Source organism: Xenopus tropicalis, chromosome 3 (assembly GCF_000004195.4).
Source record: "Xenopus tropicalis strain Nigerian chromosome 3, UCB_Xtro_10.0, whole genome shotgun sequence".
In the NCBI taxonomy this organism is placed as follows: domain Eukaryota; kingdom Metazoa; phylum Chordata; class Amphibia; order Anura; family Pipidae; genus Xenopus; species Xenopus tropicalis.
The window spans coordinates 145,470,478-145,487,642 of NC_030679.2; the positions used below are offsets into that span (position 1 = coordinate 145,470,478).

Here is a 17,165-nt window from a genome sequence, read left to right on the forward strand (position 1 = left end):
CTCCAAGCCTTTCCTCTCCAGCATCCTCAGGAAGGGATCCAGAGTGAATACATAGAGAAGAGGACTCAGAGGGCAGCCCTGCCGCACCCCGGCCCCAACCTCAAAGTCTTCACCTTGCCAACCGTTAATCAATGGGAAGCTTTTTGCCCCTTCATACAAAACTTTAATCCAACTAATGAATCTGCCCGGGATGCCGTATTTAGACAAAACAGCCCATAGATAATCATGGTTAACATTATCAAAAGCTTTTGTCTGATCCAGAGACAACAGATACTTACCCCAACCATGAGCTTTGCATGACTCCAAGGCTTCCCTTATAGTAAGGATCGCCCCAAAGATGCTCCGCCCCTTCACCGTGCAGAACTGACAGGACGATAATAAAGTGCCTGAAAATAAAATTAACCGGGAAAAAAGGATCTTTGCCAGAATCTTTCTATCGGAGTTGAGAAGGGCAATCGGCCTCCAGTTCTCAATCCTCTCATCATCCTTCCCCTTTGACAGCAGAATCAGGGCAGAGCACCTCATTGACTCACACAACCCACTCCCCAGACATCCATTAAAGATCTTTGTTAACACCGGGACTAACAGCTCCTTAAAGGTCTTATAGAATTCTGCTGTAAGCCCATCAGGCCCAGGAGCTTTCTTGTTGTTTAACTTATCAATCGCACCCTCCACCTCCTCTTCCCCAATATCTGCTGTCAAAGGGGAGAAATCCAAATTAGCTGTATCAGGTCCTGGGGTCGCCCTTAAGAAGCTTTCAGTCCTTTCCCTCTCCAAAGCCTTACGTCTGAACAAGCCGGCATAGTACGACCTTACAACTCTGAGGATACCCTCCCTGGATTTCTGCAAACTTCCCTCAGAATCAATAAGGCCAGTCACCTGCTTTTTCTTAAAGGTCTCTCTACAGTTCTGGAAAGGGTCCGGGGAGTTTTTTGCCCCAAAATCCCTTTCCAGAACCATAGAGTCCTGGCGACTGTACTGATGCTGCTTCATCAGAGTTTTCAACTGGGCAATTTTCTCCCCCACCACCCTGGCCGAAATTAAGGTTTCCAACTTCTTTCTCAGAGACTGGTATGTTCTAGATCTTATACCCTCCCTTTTAACAGATAGTTTTGTGAAGAAGGTTCGGATTTCTTCTTTCGTACCCTCCCACCACTGTTGGATTGAATCAAAGAAGTCCAGCTTTGACCACTGGGCCTCAAAAAAACTCTTAAAAGAGCCATTCCTTGCAGCTTCCTTCAATGACTCAAATCCAAGTCTCCACAACCCTCTACCCCTTCTCGGGAGCTCTGACATCCCATATTTAAAGGAAACCATTAAATGGTCTGAAAAATCTACCAATGTTTCCTTTACATCTGAAAAAGTATCTCTCTCTTTAACAAAAACCAAATCTATGCGACTACTACGGTTTGCACAAAAATAAGTATGGACACCCTTCCTCCCATTCCAGGTCGCCACATCCACCAGCCCCGCCTGCCTGATAATATTAGACAAAAAGGCCCCTTCATATTTATTATATTTACCTGTCCTGTCCCCCGGCTTCAGGACTTCATTAAAATCCCCAGCCAGAATGACAGGACAAGAAACACACAAAAAAGGTTTAATTTCGCCCAACAGTTCTTTCCTCTCTGCTATCGTATGTGGCCCATAAACATTAATCAGCCTAAACGTCTCACCCTGAAAATGAACATCTAGGAGTATACAGCGTCCTATTCTGATCTCCAAAAAACGTTTGATTTTAAGATCAAAATGACCTTTAAAAAGAATTCCCACCCCCCCTGCAGATTCCTCTGCAATAGACCAAAAAGAGGGTCCAAACTGCCATTCTCTTTTAGCATTAAATATTTCTGTCCTATCAGTTAACCTTGTTTCTTGTAAGAAAAGAACATCAAAATTAGATTTCCCTAAAAAATCATAAACTTCAGCCCTTGTTTTATGGTTCTTTATACTACACACATTGATAGTACAAAAATGAATCACTTGTTTTGACATTTTGGAGATTTAGCCAGCCTTCCCTCCTTCCCCTCTCCAAATCTTTTATACTGAGGCTTCCCTAATCCACTTGAAGGGCCACCGTCTTTCTCAAAAAACCCATTCCCATCTATAGATTCCCTTTCCTCATCACTTTCTGTCCGACCTTTCCTTTTCTTCCCCTGATCCTCAGTTATCTCCATTTCTACATGGGAAGGGACCTGTTCTTCAATTTCACAATTCATTTCTTCTGTCACAAGAGGCAAAGAAGCCTTGGATTTCTTTTTCGCCTTCTTCTTTTTCTGCTTCTTCCCTGTTTCTTTCCCATGCTCCCTCTCTTCATCCTCCAACCTGTTTAACTCTTCCTCTTCTTCCTCAGCCATATCCCCCCAAGATTTCCCATCAGGGAGTTCAAACCTATTAGAGGTTTCAATATTTGTTTGGAAAACCATCTTGCCTACCCTCTTCCTTGTTTTTCTTCCTACCTCCTCCCATCCTTCTTTCTCAACCTCCACTTCCCTTCTTATCCCTTCTCCCCCATCCTTCTCAATAGTCTGGGACAAAACTTCCCCACCTCCCTTCCTGTTAGTGATTTCCTCACATACACCCACCTCCACCCTGGGTACCTCCTCCTGAAAAAACTCTTTTTCGATTCTAGGGCATTTCCTTACAATATTGTGCCAGGCTTCTGGGCATTCCCGGTGCGTATGTCCCAAATCATTACAAAGGTTGCACCTTACCTTATTGCATTCCTTACTAACATGCCCCTGAGCCCCACATAATGCACAAACTTTGAGAGTGCAATCATTGGCCAGATGACGCTTTGAACCACACTTGAAACACTGCTTGGGTTGTCCTGGATAAAAACAAACACCCCTCTCCTTTCCGATAAAGAAAGAGTTTGGGAGATGCTTAGTAACATTATTGGATACATCCAATCTCACTTGTACTTTCCATCCCACAATCCAGAAACCCTCCTCATTATATAACCTTGTCAGTGGCGCCAGGACCTTACATTGGCGCTTAAGCCAGACCAAAACATCTTCCGGGGGAATGGATTCATTTTTAAAAATGACAGTGACGTTCTTAACTTCTGGCTTTGAAACAGGTATGGCCCTGAAACCTTCCCACTCTGGGGATCTTCCCTTCTCCTGATAGAGACTCCAAAATCTATCCAAACCTTGTGGTAATTTAAAACTTACTTCAAATTCCACATCGGACACTGTTATGAAAGCATTAACATCAGAAGGTGTAAAACCCATTGACTCCTTTATCAAATTCCTGCAGATATACCTACTGCCTGGCATCTTTTCCTTCTCCCCATCCCATTTAATCTTAACTACATTTATCCTTTTAAACACAGGCCCATCAAAAAGAGTCTCTTGTTGTCTTGCAAAAAATCTTCTTTTTTCCCAAAACCCTTTACTTCCTTGATCCTCTCCCCCTGCATTTGACATTTCCATTGACTTAGTAGGATTTGCCACTTCATTTGCTTTACCCAAAACATCAGGAGTTACCAGCATATTATTCCCATTATCCACAGAACATGCAGAAACAATGGGGTTAGAAGGGTTAGAGGTAGGGGGGTTGGAGGTAGAGGGGTTAAGAGTGGATGGGTTAGAGGTAGGGGGGTTAGAGGTAGGGGGGTACAGGTAGGGGGATTAGAGGTAGAAATAGAATCAGAGGGTTTAGGTACAGACATAACAGCAGATTGCCCTTTCCCTGTTCCCTCCTCCTCCCCCCTAAGCACAAAATCCATATACATTGCTTCAAATGATTTCCCCCCTTTACCAGCCTGTTGCATTTCATCAAAACGAGTTCTGTTTTTAAACACCTCTTCCCAGGGTTTAATTAACAGCATAGTTTGCTCAATTTCCCCATCAGCCTCCTCCAACTCTTTATTTATTATAGCAAGCTTTCTTATTCCTAAAGCTCTAGCTTCCCCTTTAGCAAACTTAATGTTAGCAATCCCCCTCTCAATATCCCTCTCCAAAGCTCTCTTTTTGTCTTTAAGAAAGTTCACAGTCCTTAGAGCTTTAGCAATCACCATAGGGTCAGGATTCTCTCCAGCAGCAAGTGCCTCGTTAGCACAATTAGTATCAGTCTCTTTACTCACAGCAGCAACAGTCTCTATACAGGCTGAAAATGTCTCTTTAGCAGCAGCACAAACAGTCTTTAAATCAGCAGAAATAACATTATTATCAGCAGCAGAAAGTGAGTCAGTAACAGTCAGTGGATCAGCAGGAATAGCGGCCCCACCAGTAGCAGGAGAAGCCACAGCAGCAGAATAAGACATTTTAGCTTTCGCTATAGTAGCAGTTGGATTCCCAGCAGTAACACAGTCCTTGCTCACCTGCCCAAAGCCCCCTTCCCCCACCTCCACTCCAGGCTCCTCTGCACAATCCAAAGCCCCCTCTGCCACCGCCATAGCCAGATTCTCACAGGCGCAATTAGCAGCATTTTCAGCAGCCGCATCAGCATTATGCGTGCCCTCCGCAGGACACAACTCCCAGCATGCACTGCTAGCCTCCCGATGCTTTAGCTCCACACAGACAGGCCCCGCAGGCACATTGCTGGATCTCTCTGCTCTCCCAGCTGCCATTACTTTACTTGCACCAAACTCCCCGCTCCTCCCGGGGGTCTCAGGTTCCACACTGTCACCCCCCAACAGGTCACTGGAGGATAATTGCGCAGGGGTCTCACACAACTGACTATTGGTGGCACTTTGAGGGGTTTCAGAGCCAGACATAGGGATGGGAGGCATACTCGGGGGGGGACATGCTTGTTTGTGGGTCAGGCTCATCAGGCAACAAAACTGGAGTTCTTTCCAAATCTTCTGATATTGTTTGTGAAAAGGATTCATTCATATCCTCCTCCTCCATGCTGCTTCCACTATCTTCCCTTCCTCCCACCTTCTTTCTCTTGGGCTTAGCTTTACTTACTTCACTTTCTGCCGCCATTTTCTGGCTTGAGCCTTTCCTTCCAGAAACAACAGCTTTCTTTTCATTCCTCACACGAAGAGAAAATCTTCTTTTCATTTTCCACAACAATAAAGAAAGTCAGTTTTTTGTTTTTCTTTTTAAGCCCCAAACCGGGAAACAAACAGCCCCCCAGACCCTTACAGGGCCTGGGGAAAGTTCACCTCACAGGAGCTCCCTCACAGCACCTCCACTCAGCACGAGAGTGTGGCTTACACTGAGGGATCAGATAGGATCTGTGCCACTGTGACAGAATGCTCTGTTATACAGATAGCTAGAATCTCAGCCATAAAGCAGGGCAGGACTGCTGGTTACAATGGGGGGGATCAGATAGGATCTGTGCCACTGTGACAGAATGCTCTGTTATACAGATAGCTAGAATCTCAGCCATAAAGCAGGGCAGGACTGCTGCTTACAATGGGGGGATCAGATAGGATCTGTGCCACTGTGACAGAATGCTCTGTTATACAGATAGCTAGAATCTCAGCCATAAAGCAGGGCAGGACTGCTGCTTACAATGGGGGGATCAGATAGGATCTGTGCCACTGTGACAGAATGCTCTGTTATACAGATAGCTAGAATCTCAGCCATAAAGCAGGGCAGGACTGCTGCTTACAATGGGGGGGATCAGATAGGATCTGTGCCACTGTGACAGAATGCTCTGTTATACAGATAGCTAGAATCTCAGCCATAAAGCAGGGCAGGACTGCTGCTTACAATGGGGGGATCAGATAGGATCTGTGCCACTGTGACAGAATGCTCTGTTATACAGATAGCTAGAATCTCAGCCATAAAGCAGGGCAGGACTGCTGCTTACAATGGGGGGATCAGATAGGATCTGTGCCACTGTGACAGAATGCTCTGTTATACAGATAGCTAGAATCTCAGCCATAAAGCAGGGCAGGACTGCTGCTTACAATGGGGGGATCAGATAGGATCTGTGCCACTGTGACAGAATGCTCTGTTATACAGATAGCTAGAATCTCAGCCATAAAGCAGGGCAGGACTGCTGCTTACAATGGGGGGATCAGATAGGATCTGTGCCACTGTGACAGAAGGCTCTGTTATACAGATAGCTAGAATCTCAGCCATAAAGCAGGGCAGGACTGCTGCTTACAATGGGGGGATCAGATAGGATCTGTGCCACTGTGACAGAATGCTCTGTTATACAGATAGCTAGAATCTCAGCCATAAAGCAGGGCAGGACTGCTGCTTACAATGGGGGGATCAGATAGGATCTGTGCCACTGTGACAGAATGCTCTGTTATACAGATAGCTAGAATCTCAGCCATAAAGCAGGGCAGGACTGCTGCTTACAATGGGGGGGTCAGATAGGATCTGTGCCACTGTGACAGAAGGCTCTGTTATACAGATAGCTAGAATCTCAGCCATAAAGCAGGGCAGGACTGCTGCTTACAATGGGGGGGGTCAGATAGGATCTGTGCCACTGTGACAGAATGCTCTGTTATACAGATAGCTAGAATCTCAGCCATAAAGCAGGGCAGGACTGCTGCTTACAATGGGGGGATCAGATAGGATCTGTGCCACTGTGACAGAATGCTCTGTTATACAGATAGCTAGAATCTCAGCCATAAAGCAGGGCAGGACTGCTGCTTACAATGGGGGGATCAGATAGGATCTGTGCCACTGTGACAGAATGCTCTGTTATACAGATAGCTAGAATCTCAGCCATAAAGCAGGGCAGGACTGCTGCTTACAATGGGGGGATCAGATAGGATCTGTGCCACTGTGACAGAATGCTCTGTTATACAGATAGCTAGAATCTCAGCCATAAAGCAGGGCAGGACTGCTGCTTACAATGGGGGGGTCAGATAGGATCTGTGCCACTGTGACAGAAGGCTCTGTTATACAGATAGCTAGAATCTCAGCCATAAAGCAGGGCAGGACTGCTGCTTACAATGGGGGGGGGTCAGATAGGATCTGTGCCACTGTGACAGAATGCTCTGTTATACAGATAGCTAGAATCTCAGCCATAAAGCAGGGCAGGACTGCTGCTTACAATGGGGGGATCAGATAGGATCTGTGCCACTGTGACAGAATGCTCTGTTATACAGATAGCTAGAATCTCAGCCATAAAGCAGGGCAGGACTGTTGCTTACAATGGGGGGGATCAGATAGGATCTGTGCCACTGTGACAGAATGCTCTGTTATACAGATAGCTAGAATCTCAGCCATAAAGCAGGGCAGGACTGCTGCTTACAATGGGGGGGGGTCAGATAGGATCTGTGCCACTGTGACAGAAGGCTCTGTTATACAGATAGCTAGAATCTCAGCCATAAAGCAGGGCAGGACTGCTGCTTACAATGGGGGGGGGGGTCAGATAGGATCTGTGCCACTGTGACAGAAGGCTCTGTTATACAGATAGCTAGAATCTCAGCCATAAAGCAGGGCAGGACTGCTGCTTACAATGGGGGGATCAGATAGGATCTGTGCCACTGTGACAGAATGCTCTGTTATACAGATAGCTAGAATCTCAGCCATAAAGCAGGGCAGGACTGCTGCTTACAATGGGGGGGGTCAGATAGGATCTGTGCCACTGTGACAGAAGGCTCTGTTATACAGATAGCTAGAATCTCAGCCATAAAGCAGGGCAGGACTGCTGCTTACAATGGGGGGGGGAGGATCAGATAGGATCTGTGCCACTGTGACAGAAGGCTCTGTTATACAGATAGCTAGAATCTCAGCCATAAAGCAGGGCAGGACTGCTGCTTACAATGGGGGGATCAGATAGGATCTGTGCCACTGTGACAGAATGCTCTGTTATACAGATAGCTAGAATCTCAGCCATAAAGCAGGGCAGGACTGCTGCTTACAATGGGGGGATCAGATAGGATCTGTGCCACTGTGACAGAATGCTCTGTTATACAGATAGCTAGAATCTCAGCCATAAAGCAGGGCAGGACTGCTGCTTACAATGGGGGGGGTCAGATAGGATCTGTGCCACTGTGACAGAAGGCTCTGTTATACAGATAGCTAGAATCTCAGCCATAAAGCAGGGCAGGACTGCTGCTTACAATGGGGGGGGGAGGATCAGATAGGATCTGTGCCACTGTGACAGAAGGCTCTGTTATACAGATAGCTAGAGTCTATATGATTCTACAACATTAGCACCGTGAGTGAATTCTTCTCATGTGGATGCACCCTAGGTTGCAACAGTGTAACCACCGGATGGTGTAACTTCCCCTTGACAGAGCTGACTTGTGGGAACTTGTGAAATTCTGATATGGTTTGTGGGTATTGGCAGCTTTGCCTACATGTTAGTTATTGCCCTGTAAAGAAGATGCACCAGTATTTCCTATAAAAACATTAATTGTGGCCATTTAATTGGTTTTTATTAATTGAGTGGGGCTCTGTATATCAGGGCGCAATAAAGGCTGGGTCACCCCTAGGCCTGATTACTATACACAGGAGCTACTATCTATTGTAGTCAGTGGTCACTGCATGCAGTCTATTGGGCCAAACCAAGTACTGGGCAGCTATAGGGGGACACAACCCCTGCTCTTAGTCAGCAGAGGCCGTTAAAGGAACAGTTACACCAACAAGTGAAAGTGTATAAAAGTAACTAGAAAGGGAAGTTTGAGAACAAACCTCATGTTGGTTTGAAAAACATGAATTCACGGAATGAAATCTGATTGGCTGTTGTTGGCTCCGCCCACTTTTCTAAACTTGGTACGTAATTACTTCCTGACGAACTGTGAAAAGTTCTAACCTTGGACACACAGTTATATAGCAAAAACCACTGTGCAAAGTGTGGGGACCCTGGTTTTAATAGTATCTGAGTGGACTGAAAGTCAGTAGCTGACATCTGATTGGTGGTTTGTGGCTCCACCCACTTTTTCTAACCTGGAACTGCAGTTACCCAATGACTAACTCAGGACACTAGGATTAATAGTTAAAGAACAGCAACATAAATTTAAACCAATAAAAGTCAATAGGCGAATTGTGATTGGTGGGTGTGCCCACTTCAAAGTAAAAGTCACCCAGTTACTTCCTCTGCAAAGTTTGGGGACTCAAGCGTATGCAACCCCATGCATTTGAGGAGCCTGTGCTCTTATTACTAAGCGACAATGCATACCCGTCTTCTATCAGCAAGACTGGCACAAAGATGGCACGGTCTGTGCACCCAAAGAAGCGCTTTGGCCGTCGCGAGTTCTCGCGAGAGGACTAACTCCTACTAAAGGACTACTACAAAGAAGTTATTTCACAGATACAAAGGTCTTTATGAGAAAAAAATATAAAAAAAAATTTTCCTCAAGGAGCAGATGCATCCATCACCAGGGTAACATGCAGAAGTACCATTCTGGTGGATGAAAGGCATAAAAGATGCAATGTGGAAAGAAGACAAGACTCTGGTTTACAACAGGCATATTCAGTGAGGGGTACATGGTGCAGTCTTGTGATTTCAATCATGTTGCTGGGCCGTGCATCTCAGGGCTGGTTCATCCCCAAAAGTGCAACGTCTGGCTCGTTGGTCTAGGGGTATGATTCTCGCTTCGGGTGCGAGAGGTCCCGGGTTCAAATCCCGGACGAGCCCTAGGCATTTTAAGGATACCACAACATCTCACTGAAGTTCTGCAAGGATTCATGCAGGTGCAAGTCCAAAAAAATGCTCCCGCGACCCCTAACAACAGAAGGTGCTTGGAATTCAAAGAACAGTTGCTGAAAATGGCAATGCATTGGCAGATTAATTCAGCACTTTGGACTGACCCACCACGATCCAAAAGGAACGCTCGAGGGTCTGTGAAAATGCACCCATGCTGTCCCATACCTTCCCAAGTGGTCAGGCAATACCTACAACATGGTTGAAATTGCACAACCCAACCCGGGAAAAATCAAATCCAGCACCACTGGAATACAGCATGGTTTTATTGTAGGCATGTACGTGGTTACGTAGCATAGAAATTAGAAGGGGTCTTGGGACAAGTCAGCTTTTTTTGTGCCCAAGCGCCGCAAGACGACAATGGCAACATTTTATAAACAAATAATCTTCCATTTGCTACTTACCAGCTTACTTGCTGTTTGTCCGCAAGTGGTCCAAAAATGCTCCCATCCACCTGAAGCACTCCTCCCCACTGGAGGAAAAAAACACAGCCTGAAGGAGAAGAGCTCAGATTTTTTTCATAGAGGGGGAAAAGGTCGCCATACCGGCAGGAAATTAGTAAGGGCCCAACAGCACTTTTCAAAGAAAGTTGTCGGGACCCAGCTCGCTTGTGACAGGTGTTTGGTTAATGGCATTATGGGTGGGATTTTGTCAGCCACCTAATAAATAACCTTGCTTAACATATCTAAATATTTTATTTTGCAAAGCTTTGCGCATCAATTAAACAAACATCCATGGCTAGCACCTCCCCTCAATTTGCCTTGCATGCCAAAACCAGCTGGGACACCTTAGTAGCAGGCATGTACAACTGGCTAGTTATCTAAACAGTCGGGCTTTGTAAAACTCCACGCTGTGAACAGGATTCGAACCTGTGCAGGGTAACCCCATTGGATTTCGAACCCAACGCCTTAACCACTCGGCCATCACAGCCATTCCGGGCGCGGGCCTTTGTCGGCGGCCACTGCACGCAATACATCATATTACGAGCACCAATTTTCCCCCTCCGTCCAAAACACGTAAAAGCGCAGCATCCCGTGGGCGCTGTGGCTTAACTGTTTAAAGCACCTGTCTCGTAAACAGGAGATCCTGAGTTCAAATCTCAGCAGTGCCTTTGTTTAAGTGACTGGCCCTACATCCTCCCCCAGGTATGAGACAGCCCCCTAAAAACCCCAGTGCCCTTCCCATACAAATTTCATCCTCAGGCTGGAAAAGCAGGTCCCTCCCATACAAAAGGCGGGCGTACATCGACCCCTTCCCCCACCTGGTTCAAGTAGTCTAATAAACTAGTCGTAGGAAGTATAAGTATGAAAGCAAGGTCCGCTATTTCTGGGCACTGTATGTCAACATAGACCCTGGGATGTACCCATTAACCCTTTAAGTGCCACATGACGTAGAATCTACGTCCTGCTGCACTTCTGGGTTTGGGAGCGGAGGAGTGGTTTTTCAGACCACTCCTTTGCTCCTCACTTGTTCCCCAGCCCCTAGACAACAGTCAGAGGGGGGAACAAGTGGCCCCTGGAGCACAATCACCCAGGGGCCCCATAGCACATACCTGCAATCCAAGGCTTTCTCTGCAACTGCATCGTTTTTATTCTTGCCTGAAAATATGTTTTATTGCCATTGTGGATAGCGTATTCGCTAACTGCACTGCGCAATACCTTTTGTGTATTATTTTGGAGTTTTTACTACATTTTCTGTGATTTTAGTGCATTTTTAGGTATTTTATTGCATTTTAAGCCATTTTATTGCATTTTCAGTTATGCATAGTTGTTGTTTGCTTGTGGGGTACATAATGGGGTAAAATGCAAGCTTTGTGATGATTTTCAGAAATGTCATAAAAACCGTTCTGTTTAGCATAGCTTTGTAGTTTGGTAGTTTGCAGTAGAAAGATGTATTTACCCATTTTTGTTTTGTCAGAATGTGTACTTTCGGAAAATGTATGGTTTGCTAGGGTCTCTGTACTGTTAGGACGTCTTATGGCACATAATACACATACCGGGTGCAAAAACTGCACGAGCCGGAGCGTCATATGTGAAAATTCATATGCACTATTTTTATTTGGGTGCCCCTGTACCCCACATAGTTTGGTAAATCTATGCATATAGGGCATCAAACTGTTCAGTAGACCCCTGGCATTCATATTTAGAATGTTTTATGTTGATATGGTACAAAATGTGGTGGTACATAATGGGGTAAAATGAAGCATTGTGACACTTTTCAGAAATGACCTAAAAACTGTTCTGTTTATGTTTCACTGCATTTATAGCAAACAGCCAGCAGAGGGCGGTCACTGCTAATGAGTAACAATAAACAAAAAGATGATGGAAGCTATGCTGGAGACATGACAGACAATGCATACCAGTCTTCTATCGGCAAGACTGGCACAAAGATGGCACGGTCTGTGCACCCAAAGAAGCGCTTTGGCCGTCGCGAGTTCTCGCGAGAGGACAAACTCCTACTAAAGGACTACTACAAAGAAGTTATTTCACAGATAAAAAGGACTTTATGTGAAAAAATATAGGAGAAATGTTCTCCTGCAAAAGGAATTTTCTAAAACTTTTTTCCTCAAGGAGCAGATGCATCCATCACCAGGGTAACATGCAGAAGTACCATTCTGGTGGATGAAAGGCATAAAAGATGCAATGTGGAAAGAAGACAAGACTCTGGTTTACAACAGGCATATTCAGTGAGGGGTACATGGTGCAGTCTTGTGATTTCAATCATGTTGCTGGGCCGTGCATCTCAGGGCTGGTTCATCCCCAAAAGGGCAACGTCTGGCTCGTTGGTCTAGGGGTATGATTCTCGCTTCGGGTGCGAGAGGTCCCGGGTTCAAATCCCGGACGAGCCCTAGGCATTTTAAGGATACCACAACATCTCACTGAAGTTCTGCAAGGATTCATGCAGGTGCAAGTCCAAAAAAATGCTCCCGCGACCCCTAACAACAGAAGGTGCTTGGAATTCAAAGAACAGTTGCTGAAAATGGCAATGCATTGGCAGATTAATTCAGCACTTTGGACTGACCCACCACGATCCAAAAGGAACGCTCGAGGGTCTGTGAAAATGCACCCACGCTGTCCCATACCTTCCCAAGTGGTCAGGCAATACCTACAACATGGTTGAAATTGCACAACCCAACCCGGGAAAAATCAAATCCAGCACCACTGGAATACAGCATGGTTTTATTGTAGGCATGTACGTGGTTACGTAGCATAGAAATTAGAAGGGGTCTTGGGACAAGTCACCGCTTTTTTTGAGCCCAAGCGCCGCAAGACGACAATGGCAACATTTTATAAACAAATAATCTTCCATTTGCTACTTACCAGCTTACTTGCTGTTTGTCCCCAAGTGGTCCAAAAATGCTCCCATCCACCTGAAGCACTCCTCCCCACTGGGGGAAAAAACACAGCCTGAAGGAGAAGAGCTCAGATTTTTTTCATAGAGGGGGAAAAGGTCGCCATACCGGCAGGAAATTAGTAAGGGCCCAACAGCATTTGTCAGCGACCACTACACGCAATATATCATATTACGAGCACCAATTTTCCCCCTCCATCCAAAACACGTAAAAGCGCAGCATCCCAGGGGCGCTGTGGCTTAGCTGGTTAAAGCGCCTGTCTCGTAAACAGGAGATCCTGAGTTCAAATCTCAGCAGTGCCTTTGTTTAAGTGACTGGCCCTACATCCTCCACCAGGTATGAGACAGCCCCCTAAAAACCCCAGTGCCCTTCCCATGCAAATCTCATCCTCAGGCTGGAAAAGCAGGTCCCTCCCATACAAAAGGCGGGCGTACATCGACCCCTTCCCCCACCTGGTTCAAGTAGTCTAATAAACTAGTCATAGGAAGTATAAGTATGAAAGCAAGGTCCGCTATTTCTGGGCACTGTATGTCAACATAGACCCTGGGATGTACCCATTAATGAAGAAGAAATAGGGTGGGCAACATAACAAATGCAATGGCTGGCACCCTGTCTCTCCCCTGAGCAGAAGAGGCTCCTCTGCATGAGTTTGAGAGATCGCTTCCCGGATGCTCAAGCCAAGACGAGGTGGCCGAGTGGTTAAGGCGATGGACTGCTAATCCATTGTGCTCTGCACGCGTGGGTTCGAATCCCATCCTCGTCGACTGCTTTATTTTTATTGCTAAAACAGTGAATGATACGTAAGCAAGCTTTCTCAAAGCCACGTTTGATGGCATAGCATGGAAAATCTAAGTGACGATGCATAACAGTCTTCTATCAGCAAGACTGGCACAAAGATGGCACGGTCTGTGCACCCAAAGAAGCGCTTTGGCCGTCACAGGTTCTCGCGAGGACTTACTCCTACTAAAGGACTACTACAAAGAAGTCATTTCACAGATAAAAAGGTCTTTATGTGAAAAAAATATAGAGAAAATGTATGGAGAAACAACAGAAAACTCAGTGTAACCACAAGATCAGATTACACAGGGTGTCTACCGCCCTAGCTCAATATACTTCAAACAGGCAAAAATTTTGTGCTTCATCTGATTAATAAATTAATACATAACTTTTAATTCATGTTACATTAAAAGGTAATAATTGATGTAGACGCTAATAAATAAAGATCCTAATTCTTTAATCCATGTCAACCTGTGGCATGGATAAATCAAGTTAAGTTAAAAACACACAAACTGTGCACATATAAATGCTCTGAGTTAATCTAATCACATGATTTATTTCATCAAGATGTCAATTTCAGAGCATAATTACGAGGGATAGAAAACACGTGGGTCAATTCCATATATTTACACTTATTTACACTGTTTAGGGTGTGCCCGTTGGTATAAACCCGGGGGAGGTTCAAGCCAAACTCAGTACCAAGTGATAACAATCAATTAGTATTTACATGCAATAAAGAAGAGGTACTGATGTTATGACCGATTCGGACAAACAATCTAAAGTCACATGTATGTAGTAAGGGTTGTGCGGGATCTTTAGAGAGGGAAGGCAGGAAGCCAATTAGTGCAGATGTCAAAAAAACACACTGCAGCATTGGATCAGAAGCCGTTACTTCTTAGGCTGATGCCACACGTGGCGTTTTTACGCTGCGTTTTTACTCAGCCTAAAAACGCTGCACAAGCCACACAGCCCCTGACTATGGCATTTTTCAGCCTAGTACTGGTGTCGTAGCAAATCCCGTTTCCCATGGTGCTAATAGTGCAAACTAGTGAAAAACACTGTGTATTTCCGCTAGGTCTGGCAGCTGCCTTTGTATATACATAGGAATAGCTTGCTGTGCTGCACCTGGGCTGCACCTGGGCTGCACCTCAATGATGATGGGGCAGCTGCTTTGGGGGAAAAGATGGCTAGAGGGTTGGAGGAGATTTTAAACTAGGAGTGGGGGGGGAGGGTGCAGCGGGAAATTCTGTGGTAGACAGGATAGATGAGGTAGTGGGCATAGTAAGGAAAATTGGGGGAGGAGACTTGCTTCGGGATACTGATAATGGCAGGGAGGCCCATAAGTTGTTTACACGTCATTCTCACGCCGGAACCAGTATTAAATGTATGTTTACCAATGCAAGGAGTCTGACTGGTAAAATGGGAGAGCTGGAGGTACTGGCGTTGGAGCGGAAATATGATGTGATTGGTGTTGCTGAAACTTGGTTGAATGAGTCTCATGACTGGGCTGTTAATATTGGGGGGTATACATTGTTTCGGAGGGACAGGGGCAATAGGAAAGGAGGAGGAGTGTGTCTGTTCATTAAGCACGACTTAAAAGCAAATATTAAGGAGGAAGTGATGGGGGTAACAGAGGGAGCTGAATCCTTATGGGTTGAGCTTCTCACAGATAGTAAAGAATCTACCAAGCTAATTGTAGGGGTATGCTATAGACCCCCTAATGTAAGCGAAGAGGAGGAGGCCCAGCTCCTGTTGCAAATAGAAAAGGCTGCTAGTTTGGGGCAAGTGATAATAATGGGGGATTTTAATTACCCTGATATTGACTGGGGCAATAGTACTGCCAGGACAGTAAATGGGAACAAGTTTATAAACTTGCTGCACGACAACTTTATGTCACAGGTTGTTGAGGAGCCAACCAGGAACAATGCTATACTAGATCTAGTGATCTCTAATGTCCCAGAACGTATAGCAAATGTGCAAGTGGTTGAACCCCTGGGTAATAGTGACCATAATGTTATTTCATTTGATGTTTGGTGCAGGAAACAAATTTACACGGGGGCAACAAAGACACTGAATTTTAGGAAGGCAAATTTTAGCTCCTTAAGGGCAGCGCTTCAGGGCATAGATTGGGGCATTATGTTTTCTGATAAAAATACAGAGCAGAAATGGTTGTCATTTAAAATGATATTAAATCATTACTGTTCTCAATTCATTCCATTAATAAGAAAAAGTAGAAGTGTTAAGAATCACCCTATGTGGCTTAACTCTGAGGTAAAGAAGTTAATAGGGAGAAAAAGGAAAGCTTTTAAGAAATATAAGTCAGAGGGGACAGTAGCTGCGTTTAATGAATATAAACACTATAACAAGTGTTGTAAAACAGCAATCCGGAAGGCAAAGATAGAAAATGAGGAGCGCATCGCAGCCGAGGCCAAGACTAACCCCAAAAAGTTTTTTAAGTATATTAATAGTAAAAAGATGCAGGTTGAGGGTGTGGCCCCATTGAGTTATAATAACAATATGGTTACAGCGGATACAGAAAAGGCAGATGTGCTTAACCAGTTCTTTTCTTCTGTGTATACAGTAGAGGAGCCAGTGGGCCAAGTCCCACCCAATAGCTTCACTGTTGCCTCAGCTCCAACTACACAGTGGTTGGCACAGGATATGGTGCTTAAAGGGTTACACACGATAAATGTAAACAAGGCACCTGGGCCAGATGGAATACACCCTCGGGTACTGAGAGAGCTAGGGGCAGAATTGCAGTGGCCCTTGTTTCTGATATTCTCAGACTCTCTTTCATCAGGTATGGTACCTAGTGATTGGAAGAAGGCGAATGTCACTCCCATATTTAAAAAGGGAATAAGATCTCAGCCTGGCAATTATAGGCCTGTAAGTTTGACATCCGTGGTGGGCAAGTTATTTGAAGGCTTGTTAAGGGATCACATTCAAAATTATGTAGTGGAGAATGGCATTATGAGCAGTAATCAGCATGGCTTTATGAAGGACAGGTCATGTCAGACCAATTTAATTGCTTTTTATGATGAGGTAAGTAAGAAGCTGGACAGTGGGGATGCAGTAGATATAATCTATTTGGATTTTGCCAAAGCATTTGATACCGTTCCCCACAAACGACTGCTTTCTAAGCTAAGGTCTATTGGTCTTAGTGAAGTCGTTTGCACATGGATAGAAAACTGGCTACAGGATCGGGTACAGAGGGTGGTTGTTAATGGTACATTCTCTACTTGGAGTAAGGTTCTCAGTGGGGTCCCTCAGGGTTCTGTACTGGGTCCACTTTTGTTTAATTTGTTCATAAATGACTTAGGGGAGGGTATTATGAGTAATGTATCAGTGTTTGCAGATGACACAAAACTCTGCAGACCAGTCAATTCTATCCAGGATGTGACATCCCTGCAGCAGGATCTTGACCAACTGGCAATCTGGGCAGCTAAGTGGCAGATGAGATTTAATG

At 45.2% G+C, this 17,165-nt stretch overlaps 6 non-coding genes across 6 annotated transcripts; 5 read left to right on the forward strand and 1 right to left on the reverse strand.

Moving 5' to 3' along the window:
• Positions 1-9,432: 9,432 nt before the first annotated feature.
• Positions 9,433-9,504, forward strand: trnap-cgg. The gene has a single exon. It is a non-coding gene; the product is annotated as a tRNA-Pro (tRNA).
• A 914-nt stretch (positions 9,505-10,418) lies between these two features.
• On the reverse strand, positions 10,419-10,500 carry trnas-cga. The gene has a single exon. It is a non-coding gene; the product is annotated as a tRNA-Ser (tRNA).
• Positions 10,501-10,607: 107 nt separating this feature from the next.
• Positions 10,608-10,681, forward strand: trnat-cgu. The gene has a single exon. It is a non-coding gene; the product is annotated as a tRNA-Thr (tRNA).
• Positions 10,682-12,346: 1,665 nt separating this feature from the next.
• On the forward strand, positions 12,347-12,418 carry trnap-cgg. Its single transcript has one exon. It is a non-coding gene; the product is annotated as a tRNA-Pro (tRNA).
• Positions 12,419-13,150: 732 nt separating this feature from the next.
• On the forward strand, positions 13,151-13,224 carry trnat-cgu. Its single transcript has one exon. It is a non-coding gene; the product is annotated as a tRNA-Thr (tRNA).
• Positions 13,225-13,603: 379 nt separating this feature from the next.
• On the forward strand, positions 13,604-13,685 carry trnas-gcu. The gene has a single exon. It is a non-coding gene; the product is annotated as a tRNA-Ser (tRNA).
• Positions 13,686-17,165: the final 3,480 nt, after the last annotated feature.